Raw genomic sequence first — 14,078 nt, 5'->3', positions numbered from 1 at the left:
GACTGAACTGCATTTCCATCAGCAAATAAAAAAACTTTGACGAAAGGTTTGTCACCTTTGAGCATGATTCACTGTCATCTTCTCTCTAAAATCTACAAAAACTCAACATGAAAGACATCATCCTTCTAGGAGATAACATAATTCATACTCGCAATGATTCACCTGTACTGTATTTGAAACCTGTTTATTTTTCTCTATCCTAGATAAAAATTATTAGGTTGGTAGGATCCTTTGTGATCTCTAATACTATTAATTTAAGCTGGTTTTTGCATATGAAATTTTTCTATATTTTTCCAAAGTTACAAATAACTAAGACTTCTCAAGAGACAAGATGCCGTTACAATTACAAAGATCAGTGTGTGATAAGGACTAAAGAACAATACAAAGAAATTGAGATTATAATTTTTTCCTCTCAAATATTTACCTAATGTAATTTAAAGACTTTAATGCCTACTGCAGTGCTGAATACACTCACTTGATTAAACCTTGTTCAATAAATGAGTAAACTTAAAAAATAAATAAATAAATGCAAGAACAATCCATCCACTAAGTGAATAATAACATGGTTTCCAGAAAAAAAAAATTGATTACTATTGTACAAATAAGTGGATGTAAATTATTTACAGCGATAAAATCTTTGGCAAAATTCAATACAAACGAAAATCTATACAAACAAATTTTTCTCACCACGTAGTCATTATGAGATTAGAGAGTGTACAAAGGTTCAGGGGTTGGCTCAAAGACAGTAAATGAAGGGTAGGAATAAAAGGAAGACTTCTCAAGGGATGAAGGTAATAGCTCTTCCAAGTTATTTCTATAGATCATGAAGATGTGTGAGCTTTGAAATCCACAAGTTTGTGGACATCAGTGAACCTGGGAAAATGCCCAGTTAAGGAAGATAAATGAAACAGGATGATTAAATGGAAATTTTCAGGTGAGGTTCCTAAAACAGACATCATGTTATAAAGAGGATACTTAACACAAGATTTATAAAGCAGATGTCAGAAAGCCAGTTCAGCGGAAAGGAAATCTGACTAGCATCCATGAGGACGCAGGTTCGATCCCTGGCCTCCCTCAGTGGGTTGAGGATCCGGGGTTGCCGTGAGCTGTGGTGTAGGTTGCAAACATGGCTCAGATTTGCATTGCTGTGGCTGTGGAGTAGGCCAGGAGCTACAGCTCCGATTGGATCCCTGACCTGGGAACCTCCATATGCCATGAGTGCAGCCCTAAAAAGCAAAAAAAAAAAAAAAAAAAAAAAAAAGACAATAAATAAATAAAGCAGCTGTCATAATTTTAATAATAACCACTCCACACCTAATAGAATGACCAAAATCTGGAACCCCAACAACACTAAGTATTGGCCAGGTGTGGGGCAACAGGAACTTATTCATTGCTGGTAGAAAGGCAAAAAGCTACAGACACTTTGGGAAAGTTTGGGCAGTTCTTACAAAACTAAACATACTATATGATCCAGCAATCACACTTCTTGGTTTTATACAAAGGGTCTGAAAACTTATGTACACACACACAAACTTGTGCACACATATTTTTTTATTCTTTACTCACAACTGTCACAACTTGGAAGCAGCCTAGATGTCCTTCGGTAACTGAATGGATACATAAACTGGTACTTGGAAACAATGGTATATTACTTAGCACTAAAAATAAATGAACTATCAAGCCATGAAAAGACAAGGAAGACCCCGGGAACCTTAAGTGTGTATTTACTAAGTGGAAAAAGCCAGTTTGAAAAGACTGTATGATCCCAACTATATGACATCCTGGAAAAGGCAAAACCATGACCACAGTAAAAAACTATCAGTGGTTGCCAGGGATGAGAGTTGAGAGGGTAAACAGATGAAGCACAGAAGAGTTTTTAGGGCAGTGAAAATACTGTGTATTATAATGGTGGACGTGTCATTGTACATTTGTCTAAAACTACAACACCAAGGTAAACTGTAGACTTTTGTGTGACTATGATGTGACAGTGTAGGTTCATCAGTTGTAACAAACGTACCATTTTGGTGAGTGATGTTGATAACGAGGAAGGCTATTTATGTGTGGGTACATGGGGTATATGGGAAATCTGTATCTTCCTCTCAATTTTGTTGTAAATCTAATACAACTCTTAAAAAAATAAAGCGTAAAATAATTAGTATGAATTGATCGTTTATTCACTTGGGAAATAAAAAATTTTTTTTAAACCTACTGGGTCTCTTGCTAGTTAAAGCACATACAGAAAGATGTGTTGAAGTTAGATGCAGTTCCTAGAGGGTATAAATTGGCTTAGGCAATGAAGGGGATCAGAATATGCCCGTTCAAAATATCCCAAAATATTTGGTGTAACGATTGTTTTAAGTTGAAGACATTTGAGATTCATTGGATGGAAAAAAACAAAAAACCTTCTGGGAACTTCCCTTCTCTGACTAAAAGCAGTAACTTCAAGGAAATAAGGCTGCCATAAATTCCTCTTCAGGGTGGATCTACTTCCAGAAAGGAGAATGCAAATAAAACCTACCCCAAATCTCTTCTCCAGGATATTGTTACAGTCTTTTCTGAAGAAGAAGACAAGACCACTCATACCTGTATAGACAGACATTATCACAAATCTTCTCATCTCCCAACTGTTTCCCTAAAAGCCATTTGCCCTTCCTAGAGAATTTTTTTTTTTTTTTTTTTTTTTTAGGTCTGCACTGCAGCAAAGGGAAGTTCCCAGGCTAGGGGTTGAATCAGAGCTATAGCTTCCCGCCTACACCACAGCCACGCAACATAGGATCTGAGCCACCTCTGCAACCTACACCACAGCTCACAGCAATGCCAGATCCTTAATCCACTGAGCAAGGCCAGGGGTCAAACCGGTATCCTCATGGATACTAGTCAGGTTCATTACCACAGAGCTACAACGGGCATTCCCGCCTTTCCTAAAGAAATCTATCTGTCCCTCCCACAAGAAGTCTTTTCTCCTCCCTCCTCTTCTACTTAATTGAATATATAATCCTTTAACCATTTAAGGAGCCAGCTACTTCCTCTGATGGTTCCCATGTGCATAGGAAATAAACTTCTCTTACTAAACTGTTGTTTATCAGTGTAATTTGTAGGCCCCAGGGAAAAGCAATTTTTTCCCTGTCCTACAGCAAAAAGGGAAATTTGTTGGCTCAGCCAACTGCACTTCAGGAAAGGTGGGTGTGAGTTGGGCTCAGAGATGACCACAACCAGAAGTGGGACACCACCAACTCTTTCTCCATCTCCCGTTTCTGCTTCTTTCAGGGGACCAGTCACTTTTTCCCTCCACAAACTGGATGCTTCCACACAGCCAGTGGAGTCATGGCCATCAGAAAACTCAGACTCATACCTCATAAGTTTGCCACCTGAGATAGCCTGAGACCCTCTTCATCAAGGTGAAGATCAGAAATCCCCAGGACAGGAGTTCCTGTTGTGGCTCTGCGGAAACAAATGGGATTAGCATCCATGGGGACACAGGTTTGATCCCTGGCCTCACTCAGTGGGTTAAGGATCCGGCATTGCCATGAGCTGTGGTGTAGGTCACAGATGCTGCTCAGATCTGGCACTGCTATGGCTGTGGCATAGTAAGCCAGCAGTTAAGGCCCCTATTTGATCCCTCGCCTGGAAACCTCCATATGCCGAAGATGCAGCCCTAAAAAGACACGAAAGAAGGAAAGGAAGGAAGGAAGGAAGGAAGGAAGGAAGGAATCCCTAGGACGGGCCAAGCTTGGGGAACACACCTACCTCCAGCCAACCACTGGGTTAAGCAGATTGGTAAGAAACTTGGGGCTCCCCTTGAAGCGCACATTGAAAAGCAGTATTTCTCTCAGATTGCTATGATCATTATACAACCTCAGATGTGATAAATTCATTTGAGTAATAAAAAAATTAAAAAATAATAAAATAAATTACATATAAAATTTAAAAAAAAGAAAAGCAGTATTTCTGAGAAGAGAGCATCACTCTAGGCAGACAGAACTATAGCCATCCACTGTACAGCCCTCCCACCTGGCACTGTAAAGACCTACATGGCTCCCTTGGCATCCTGAATCCCCATCTCTTGGGCATCCTGGGTCCCCAGATTTCTCCGCTAACACTGGGTTGGCAGGAGTGGGTGGGGGGCAGCTGAATCCTGCCCTGGATCATAGCCAGTCATCTGGAGCCTTTCTTAACTCAATGTTCAGCGTCCAGAGGGCTAGATCCTTCTCCATTCTCTCTCACTTTATTCCGACAATTTCCGGAACAATGCTGGCCAGCATCTGAGATGCCTGTGTCTCTACCACACGGCTCCTAAGTTTTCCCCCCACTCTGTACGCGCCCTCGGCTCAGTATTATTTGTCTTAGAAATCTAGACCCCAAATAAAACTGCGCCGTGCTCCTTGCTGGAGCGGATCCTGGATTATCAAAGTATCAAACAATGGTAATGGGGGGGAGGGGGAGGGCACTGAGCCCTCCTTTCCCCTGCTCCCTGCTCTTCCTCTCCCCCTTCTGCAGAGCCCTTCTCTGCGTTGTTACCCCAAAGGGGCCTCTGCACTTGCGCAGACTGTGTGCCACGCCCTTCAACGCTCTAGTGAGACAAATTTAGACATAAAACAGGAAGTAATTCTCTATGTGGCTGAGAGTGATCTAAGAGAAGCTATTGCCCCAAGATAATTTAAAGCTAAAACGTGGGGAAGCGGTTCTCAAACATTATCATGGATCAGAATCATCTGGAGGGCTTGTTCAGCCACATCTTCTTGGGCCCAAGCCCAGAGTTTCTTTCAGTAGGTTTGTTGCAAGGCGTGAGAATATGCATTTCTAAAAAGCTGGTGCTGTTGGTCCAGGGCCTGCACTTTGAGAACTGGTCTGGAAGAGGCTTAAGAAGAGAGAAAATCTCTCTGGATCACAGGCTGTCATCTGAAATTGAAAATTTTGGCCTGGATCAGCTAAGGTGCTCTTTAGGGCTGACTTTCCATGAATATACTGTTAAATGGGTGACCACGTATGTCCTTGTTCAAGCTATTCTCATTAACATGAAATAATGATTGATTATTAAGGTACCATAAAAATTTCCAGGAGCTTCAGTACGCTGATCTACACATAGCAAAAGTTCATTAAATAAAATTCATTAGAGTCAGCCAGTGAAAAATTTAAAGAATTTTTTTTTTGCCACACTCATGGCCTGAGGAAGTTCCAGAGCCAGAGATCGAACCCATGCCATAGCAGTGACTCAAGCCACAGCATCGACAACACCAGATCCTTAACCCATTGAACCACCAGGGAACTCCTGAGAATACTTTACTTATTTTTTAATTTTGTCTTTTTAGGGAGGCATCTGTGGCATATGGAAGTTCCCAGGCTATGGGTCAAATTGGAGCTGTAGCTGCTAGACTACACCACAGCCACAGCAATGCGGGATCCAAGGCTTGTCTGCAATCTACACCACTGCTTGTGGCAACACCAGATTCTTAACCCACTGAGCAAGGCCAGGGATCAAACCCTCGCCCTCATGGATACTAGTCAGGTTACTTACTGCTGAGACACAACGGGAATTCCTCCTAAGAATATTTTAAATAAATGCCCTTTTACTCATAATTTCAGCCTCCTACAAAAAATGTCTCAAAGCAAAGTTTACATTGGCATTGCAATACAGAACAAAGTAATGATTAACATATAAGGGTTAGCATATGACTAACATTTAAAGGCCTTAAATATGAATTAACTGTTGGTCCACCAAACACGTACCTTCTTCTTCCCTTTCCATCGACAAATAAATATTAATTGCATTTTAATTTAATATGGTGTCCATTCTCCTGTAATAGCTATGTTTCTTCTCAACATCTAATTGTAGCAGATAATTAATATGTTACAATTTGAACCTTCAGTCATTCAAATATTGCCCCTCTGCCCCCCACAAATAAATCTTATTCACATGTTAATTTGCTTAAATTGGAGACAGTCTACAATCCTGGAGCAGCTGTGACCATCATCCAGGGCCAGTCTTTGATCCCATGCTCTCCTCCAAGACCTAATACCCATCTACTCAGAGCCTAAAGACTGAAGGGGACCCAGTCCACACCCCTGATCTGAACAGCCAAATGTTCTTCAGGGTACCACACCAAGGAATTCCCAGACTCTGAATGGACAGCCGAGCAGTCAGGAGTTTTGAATCAATTCTTGACACCATAGGCAGCGTCTACTTAGCTCCCTCTGTCAGTGACTCCAGGAAACTGAGAACAGGTCACCCTGAGAGACATGGAGCAGAGCCAGCACTCAGGTATTTAATCACCTTTCCACCTGCAGTGTGCTTACCTGCAAAGGCTAATCTTGCCGTTTTACTGGGAATGGTCATAGTTGTCACATTTTAAAAAATAAAAACATAAATTATACCAATATTATCCAGGAAACCATCATGTCTTCATAAGTCAGATTCCTTTCACTCTCCACCATCCCTAATCCTAGAAGTTTATTTCTCTTTGTTCTTGGCCCACCTCTAGACCTTTTGATAAAAGTCTAGAAAACTTCTGAACTGCATACACCAATACAGAAATCCTAAGGTCAAAAACCTTGCTTTGTCTCTGTTTCATGTTTATAAAATTCATCTCCTCAACTAGATCCCAGGCTCCTAGAAAACATGGGTTCTGTTTTATATCTTGCATCCCTGTGTGCTGTGTCTGAAGGGACAGCTGAGATCTGGAATCCCAAGTCCTCTTGCCAATGTCTGCTTGGTTCCCAAGGGATATATATATGGAAGAGCACATGTTATGAAAGGGATAATGCGGGCAATGTATTATCTTTATCCCTGGATAAATCATCAGGCAAAATCCTTATGGTGGGACTCTACCGTGATGGAAGAGAATGGCAAGACTAATGGGGAGCCCACTACTCACCTCAAGACCTAGAGTAGAGCTGGTCCCATGTGCCTTCTCCATGCTTCCTGTCTTCCTGGGACCACCCACATCCCTCACTGACTTTCAGCCACATGTCCAAATTTCCACCCCACCCTAATATAGTTGGCCTTGGTTCCAAGGACCTAGGGCTGGAATAAGGCAATTGCAAGCAAGATGGCAGGATGTAACAGGACCTGATCAGCAGGCTGAGCCAGTGTTTATATGGGAGAACAGACATACAAATACCAAGGAAGACAAAAGTGACAAAAGATAGGCTGAAGGTAAGTTAGGATTAATCATGGGATAGCGGATGTCCACCATCTCGATGCTCCTTTAAAGGTAAACTGGCTAATGTTTCATGCACTAGTGCTATGGTCCCTTGATCAGGATACTGGCTCTTTGGAATCCTTCCTGAACAGGTTAGCTCTAAGTCTCTCTTGGGGAGGGAGAGGAATCCAACTGGGGGATTAGGGCTAGGATGGGGGACAGTGCCTGTCTGAGAGGGTAGTAGGAGCTGGATGCCTAGAGAAAGAATAAAGAGCCTTTCTCCTTTAAGAGTGAGCCTAATAGACAGATCTTCACCCTTTTCTCCTGGGTCTTCTACTGGTCTTTGCTTCGCCTACTTTTAACATTCTGACTCTATGAAAGGTGAAAAAACGAATCAAGTGGCCTTAGAGAAGTTGGCCCTCTGACTCTCATCAGAAGTTCCTTTCCTGGAGTTCCCATTGTGGCTCAGCGGTTAAGGACTCGACATTGCCTCTGTGAGGATGCAGGTTGGATCCCGGGCCTTGCTCAGTGGATTAAGGATCCAGTATTGCCACAAGCTGAGGCATAGGCTGCAGAAGCAGCTCAGATCCCGTGTTGCCATGGCTGTGGTGTAGGCCACAGCTGCCACTCAGACTTAACCCATGGCCCTGGGAACTTCCATATTCCGCAGGTGTGGCCATAAGAAAGAAAAAAAAAGAAGAAGAAGTTTATTTCCCACTATCCCCTTGATTTCTGCACTGAAAAACATAAGTGCTTGCTTTCCAAAGGTGGAATGAAAGGCTGAGATCCTAGGGTCTCCCTGGAGCAAAGGTTCTCACCTTGGTTGCATATTAGAATCAGATGGGAAATTAAGAAAAAATTCTCAGTGACCAGGCAGCATACCCAAGCCAATTAAATAAGAATCTTGGGTGTGAGACACAGCAGTGTATATTAAAACTGCCCAAAGGAAAAAAAAAATGTAATTGTAATGTATACATGTAAGGATAACCTGACCCCCTTGCTGTATAGTGGGAAAATAAAAAAATTAAAAAAAAAAAAACAACTGCCCAAAAGATTCTTTTTTTTTTTTTTTTTTCTTTATAGGGCTGCACCCATGGCATATGGAGGTTCCCAGGCTAGGGGTCGAATTGGAGCTGTAGCCGCCGGCCTACGCCACAGCCACAGCAACGCCAGATCCAAGCCGTGTCTGCAACCTACACCACAGCTCATGGCAACACCAGATCCTTAACCCACTGAGCAAGGTCAGGGATTGAACCCACAACCTCATGATTCCTAGTTGGATTCGTTTCCGCTGCACCACAAGGGGAACTCCCCAAAAGATTCTAATGTACAGTCAAAGCTGAGTACCACTTCCCTGGAGATTAAGCATCCTTTCTGAAGCCCAGTTGTACATCAGAATCACTTGAGGGACTTCTAAAACTATTAAAAAAAGAGAGAGAAAAAAAATGGAGTTCCCTTGTGGTGTGGTGGATTAAGGATCTGGCATTGTCACTGCAGCTGCTCAGGTCCCTGCTGTGGTGCAGATTTCATGCCGGGCCTGGGAACTTCCATATGCCATAGCCTCTGCCAAAAGAAAAGAAAAAAGGAAACAAACAACTAAAGACAGCCCAGACCAATTAAAATCAGATCTCTGGGGATTGTGATCAAGATAAGTATGTTTTTAAGGCTTCTAAGCTTTTAAGGTTTCTTTGTGTATATGTGGTAAACCATACATAACATAAACTTTATCATTGTAACCATTTTTAAGTATATCATTCACTGTCCTTAAGTAGATTCCCAATGTTTTGCTACCATCCCCACTACCCAGTTCCAGAGCTTTTTCATCATCCCAAACAGAAACTTTGTATCCATTAAACAATAACTCCTTATTTCCCCTCCCCACAGCCCTGCTAACCTCTATTCTATTTTCTGTCTCTATGAATTTACCTATTCAAGGTACCTTATACAAATGGAAACCTATAATACGTGTCCTTTTGTTTCTGGCTTATTTCACTTAGCATAATGCTTTCTGGGTCCCTCCATGTTGTGGCAGGTTCGAGAATTTCCTTCCCTTTTATGACTGCATAATAGTCCATTGTATGGATATAGCACATTTGGCTTATCCACTCACCTGTGAATGGACATTTGGGCTGTTTCTACCTTTTGGCTGCTGTGAATAATGCCACTACATATATTGGTATACAGAAGATCTGGGTCACCTTTTTCGGTTCTTTGGGGTATATACCAGAAGTGGGATTGCTAGATCATTTGATAATTCTATATTTAACTTTTTGAGGAACTGTGAGAGCCTCATGTGATTCCTATGTGCAGCCAAAGATGAGAAACACTGGTGTGGCCAGCATCCCTCTTTCCTCCTAAGAGAGTACTGGCTGGTAGTTAGTAAATATTATTGGATTAATTTCTTCATATATTGCATTGCAGCCCAATGTGGCTGCTAATGTCACAAAGTCAAAAGACTGTCAGGTGGATTAATGTGGTTAGTGTCTCATGGCCATGAGAAATACCATGTCAATTGCAGTTCCTACCTTCAGTTGAAATATGTCCCAGTGATTTGCTAGTACTGATTATTAAAATATCCCATCACGGCGTAGCGGAAACGAATCTGACATCACGGCGTAGCGGAAACGAATCTGACTAGGAACCATGAGGTTTCAGGTTTGATCCCTGGCATCAATCACTGGGTTAAGGATCAGGTGTTGCTGTGAGCCGTGGTGTGGGTCGCAGACTCAGCTTGGATCTAGCATTGCTGTGGCTGTGGTGTAGGCTGGTGGCAGCTGTAGCTTCGATTGGTTCCCTAGCCTGGGAACCTCCATATGCCACAGGTGTGGCCCTAAAAAAGCAAAAAAATACATCAGGGTTTCTGATTTGCTTTGTAGATAGTAGATTAGACCTGATTGAAGACTTTTCCTATCATAATACTACATCTATCATGATACCTGGTATTACTTCCCAGATATCTTTTCTTTCTTTCTTTCTTTCTTTTTTTTTTTTTTGGCTTCACCCACGGCCTGCAGAAGTTCCCGAGACAGGGATCGAACCTGAGCCACAGCAATGACAATGCCGATTCCTTAACCACTAAGCCACCAGGGACCTCCTTGAATAGGAAAGAGAAAGTGGTGATATCTACGAGAATGTGGTGTACATGGGGATTCTGCCATCTCATAGAAGGCAGTGCTAAACTAGCTGCTGAAAGCCGCATGGGACTTCCCTTGCCTGGGAGGGATTTTTTTTTCCTTCTTGCTGCTCCACATGGTACTTTCTGCTTCACATTTCCAGCTTTCCTTCTCGCTCCCAACAGAGTACTTACCACTCCCTTTCTTTGCCATAATCAGAGATTAGATTTAGTCAACCTTGTGCTCTAATGCACTGTAAGAAAGAACTGACAAAGATGTATAATGTATTGTGTCCTCACTAGCTTATCTATCTGGGGTGTCTATGTTTTTCTTTGTCTTTGACTAAGGTATTTTGCTACTCTGAAGATAGAAGTTGTAGAAAACTGATAGTGATGCAAATAATTCTTGATTAGAAATAGATACATTCTGTCAGGTAGAGGTTCAATGGATTTTCCTCCTGCACTATAGAAGAAGGTGGTTTGCACTGATTAAGCAATTGATTCATTTCAGCACCCTGCCAGGCTTACATATTTCTCTTTGGATTCTCCTTTGAAATGTTTGTAACACCCTTCTGGTTCCCTTGTTCACTAATGTGTTAAATAAAATCTTTGACGATGCTCATGGTACATTTGCTAAAAATCATGATTTTAATTTTCTTTAAAAAATCACATTTTATCCAGCATCTGAAACACCAATAACACCAAGTGTTGGCCAGGTTGTGGGGCAACAGGAATTCTCATTCATTGCTAGTGGGAATGCAGAAGGATCCAGTCACTTTAACAATTTGAGGGTTTCTTACAACACTAAACATACTCTCACCATAGGATCCAGCAGTCACACTCCTTGGTATTTACTCAGAGTTGAAAATGTATGTTCACACAAACCCTATACACAGCTCTTTACCGCAAATTTATTCACAGTTGCCAAAACTTAGACACACCCAAGATGTATTTCAGTAGATGAATGACATACATCAAACAATAGACTGTCGTTCATCCAAACAATAGACTGTCGTTCATCCAAACAATAGACTATTATTTAGCACTAAAAAGAAACAAACCAACAAGCTATGAAAAGATATGAAGGAAAATCAAATGCATACTAAGTGAAAGAGGCCAATCTGAAAAGGCTGTATGATTCCAACTGAAAAGGCAAATATACAGAGACAGTAAAAAGGCCAGTGATTGCAAGGGGTTGGGAAAGAGGAGGGATGAATAGGCAGAGCACAAAGGATTTTTAGGGCAGTGAAACCATGATGGTAGACACATATCATTATACATAGAATGTGCAATACCAGGAGTGAACCCTAATATAAACTATGGACTTAGGGTGATTATAATTTATCAAGGTAGGTTCATAAGTTGTTATAAATGTACCACTCTGGTGGGGGATGTTGAGAATGGGGCAGCCTATGCATATGTGAGGGCAGAGGGCATATGGGACATCTCTCAGTATCAATTTTGCTGTGAACCTAAAACCACTCAAAAAAAAAAAAATACAGGCTCAATGAAAACCATCCTTTAACAGTATTTGGCACAAGGTAGGCATCCAGTAAATATTTGTGAATGCTGGCATTGTAGGTCAACTATGCTTCAGTAAAAAATAAATAAATAAATAAATTTGTGGCGCTCCTGCTGTGATGCCATGGGATTGGTGGTATCTTGGGAGCTCTGGAACATGGCTTCAATCCCCAGCCAGGCACAGTGGGGTAAGTAAGGATCTGGCATTGTTGCAGTTACAGCTTAGGTTGAGACAGTGGCTTGGATATGATCCCTGGCCTGGGAACTCCATACGCCATGGGATGGCCAAAAATGGAAAAAAAAGGGGGGGGGATTAATAAATGAATGAATTTAGGCAAGTAAGTGTTGTCCCTGCCATGGGTGATTCATCCTGAAGGAAGGGTGTGGACTACTAGTGCAATGCTTAGCCACCATTCCAAAGCTGAAAGTGAAATGGGAAAAATCCCCCTAATCCTTTAGGAGATGGTGGCAAGAAGGGGCTGCAGGGGATGAGGAGAGCTCTGTGCAAGAGAGTGCTATTTAAGTCACAAGATTCCTGTTTCCTTTCTCTCTGTTGTATACAGATTGCAAGACCTCCAGGTTTTTCTCCTGCCCTGGGCCTTTGAAAACCTGTCCAGATATGAAATAATATGTTGTTCTAGGCATTTTTGGTGAGCATACCATCTCTAGTTAAATTGTGTAAAGGAAAAAATATCTCTGAGTCAGTTTCCAGATTTGTGAGTGTTTCGAAGATGACATCAACGGATCTCTATAGAATGAAACCACAAGCTTCCTACAAATTGTCTGGATTCACAAAGCTCTATGTCACTTTCAACTAATGAGGAAGAACTTCCAAGAATATTATCTTTAGACATGCATGAATTTTCAAGGGGGCATTTAAAAGTCAGATCTCCATTATGTTTTTCTCTTATCTTTACATAAATGTAATGGTTGATACAGAAAAGGCAGCTAAATTATTGTTTATTATGTTGTTTTCAACATTAATGTGGTAATTTTGAAAGTACGAATAAACATTGCATCTACTTCTCCCAGATACTTTCTATGTGCATGTAAATATTCTTATTTAATTCTCCTAACAATCATTTGAAGCAGGTATTATTGTCTTCTACTCTTTACAGGTGTGGAAATTGAAGCTGAGAGGTTAAGTAACTTGCCTAAAGTCACACCATTAATGAGTGGCAGCATCAAGACTCAAATCCAGGGCTAAGGGAGTTTCCACTGTGGCTCAGCAGTAATGAACCTGACTAGTATCCATGAGGATACAGGTTCCATCCCTGGCCTCACTCAGTGGGTTAAGGATCTGGCTGTGATGAGCTGTGGTGCAGGTCACAGACATGGCTCAGATCTGGCGTTTCTGTGGCTGTGGTGTAGGCCGGCAGCTGCAGCTCTGATTTAACCCCTACCCTAGGAACCTCCATATGCTGCAGGTGCAGCCCTAAAAAGCAAAACAAACAAAAAAACTCCACAAATTCAGGGCTAACTCTAACTGGGATAGTCTTTCTTTTTTTTTCCGGGGGGGGGAAGGGGGACAGCACAGCATATGGAAGTTCCCCAGCCATGGATCAAACTCAAGCCACAGCAGTGACAATGCCAAATCCTTAACCACTGCGCCACCAGGGAACTCCCTCACATTCTTTCTACTGTGCAATCATACCCCAGAAGAAAACCACAGGAGTGAAATTACATTTTAAAAAATTAGTGTAGGACTGAGAGGAGAAAAAGACCAGTCATAAAACATAATGTTAGTCCAAGACAGAAGCTGAGGGTGATGGGTGGGGTGAATGCATAGATTATACAATTGCTAGTGTGAAACACAGGAGGCACTTGGAGAAGCAGAGGAGTGGTGGAAGGTTACTAACACCATCAGTACCCACCTGAGCTGTATGGGATAAAGACGCACCTGATCAAATTGGGAAGGACAGTCACAGGGTAATGAATGAGAGGTGCACAAGCAAAAACACGCTCGTTATATACTTAGAAAAAAGGCTGCTGAATCTCAGTTTTTAAAAATTAGAGGCAAGGCTAATAAGGACTAGACAAATAAGGTCTAGAAGACATGATTTCCATAATTGGTACCTGGAAATAATAGACTGACACTTGTTCACCGACTGAGGACAGAGTGGAAAGCACTAGAAGTAATTGAGAAAGGTTTAAGTCAAACTGAGTACGAAATAAGCATTTGCACTTATAAAGACAATAGCTAGCATTTATTATCTACAACGTGCCAAGTTAAGCGATTTACATACACCAACTCCTTTAATTCTGATAACAACTCTGTATACTGTATTTTCAGCCCCATCTTAACA

At 41.7% G+C, this 14,078-nt stretch overlaps 1 protein-coding gene across 1 annotated transcript in view; it reads right to left on the bottom strand.

Moving 5' to 3' along the window:
- ALPK2 (alpha kinase 2) overlaps window positions 1-13,901 on the bottom strand; it is a 158,945-nt gene extending 145,044 nt beyond the window's left edge. The window contains exon 1 of the mRNA XM_001925970.8: window positions 13,849-13,901. The gene's annotated coding sequence lies outside the window, so the exon portion shown is untranslated. The remainder of the gene's footprint in view (window positions 1-13,848) is intronic.
- Between the last annotated feature and the right edge of the window lie 177 nt (window positions 13,902-14,078).

Source organism: Sus scrofa, chromosome 1 (genome assembly GCF_054392235.1).
Source record: "Sus scrofa isolate SSC_HxYL_T2T_F1_AM1 chromosome 1, Sscrofa_HxYL_maternal_Yorkshire_Landrace_v2.0, whole genome shotgun sequence".
Taxonomy (NCBI): domain Eukaryota; kingdom Metazoa; phylum Chordata; class Mammalia; order Artiodactyla; family Suidae; genus Sus; species Sus scrofa.
The sequence above is the reverse complement of the archived record's forward strand: the minus strand, read 5'-3'. Positions and strand labels throughout refer to the sequence as shown.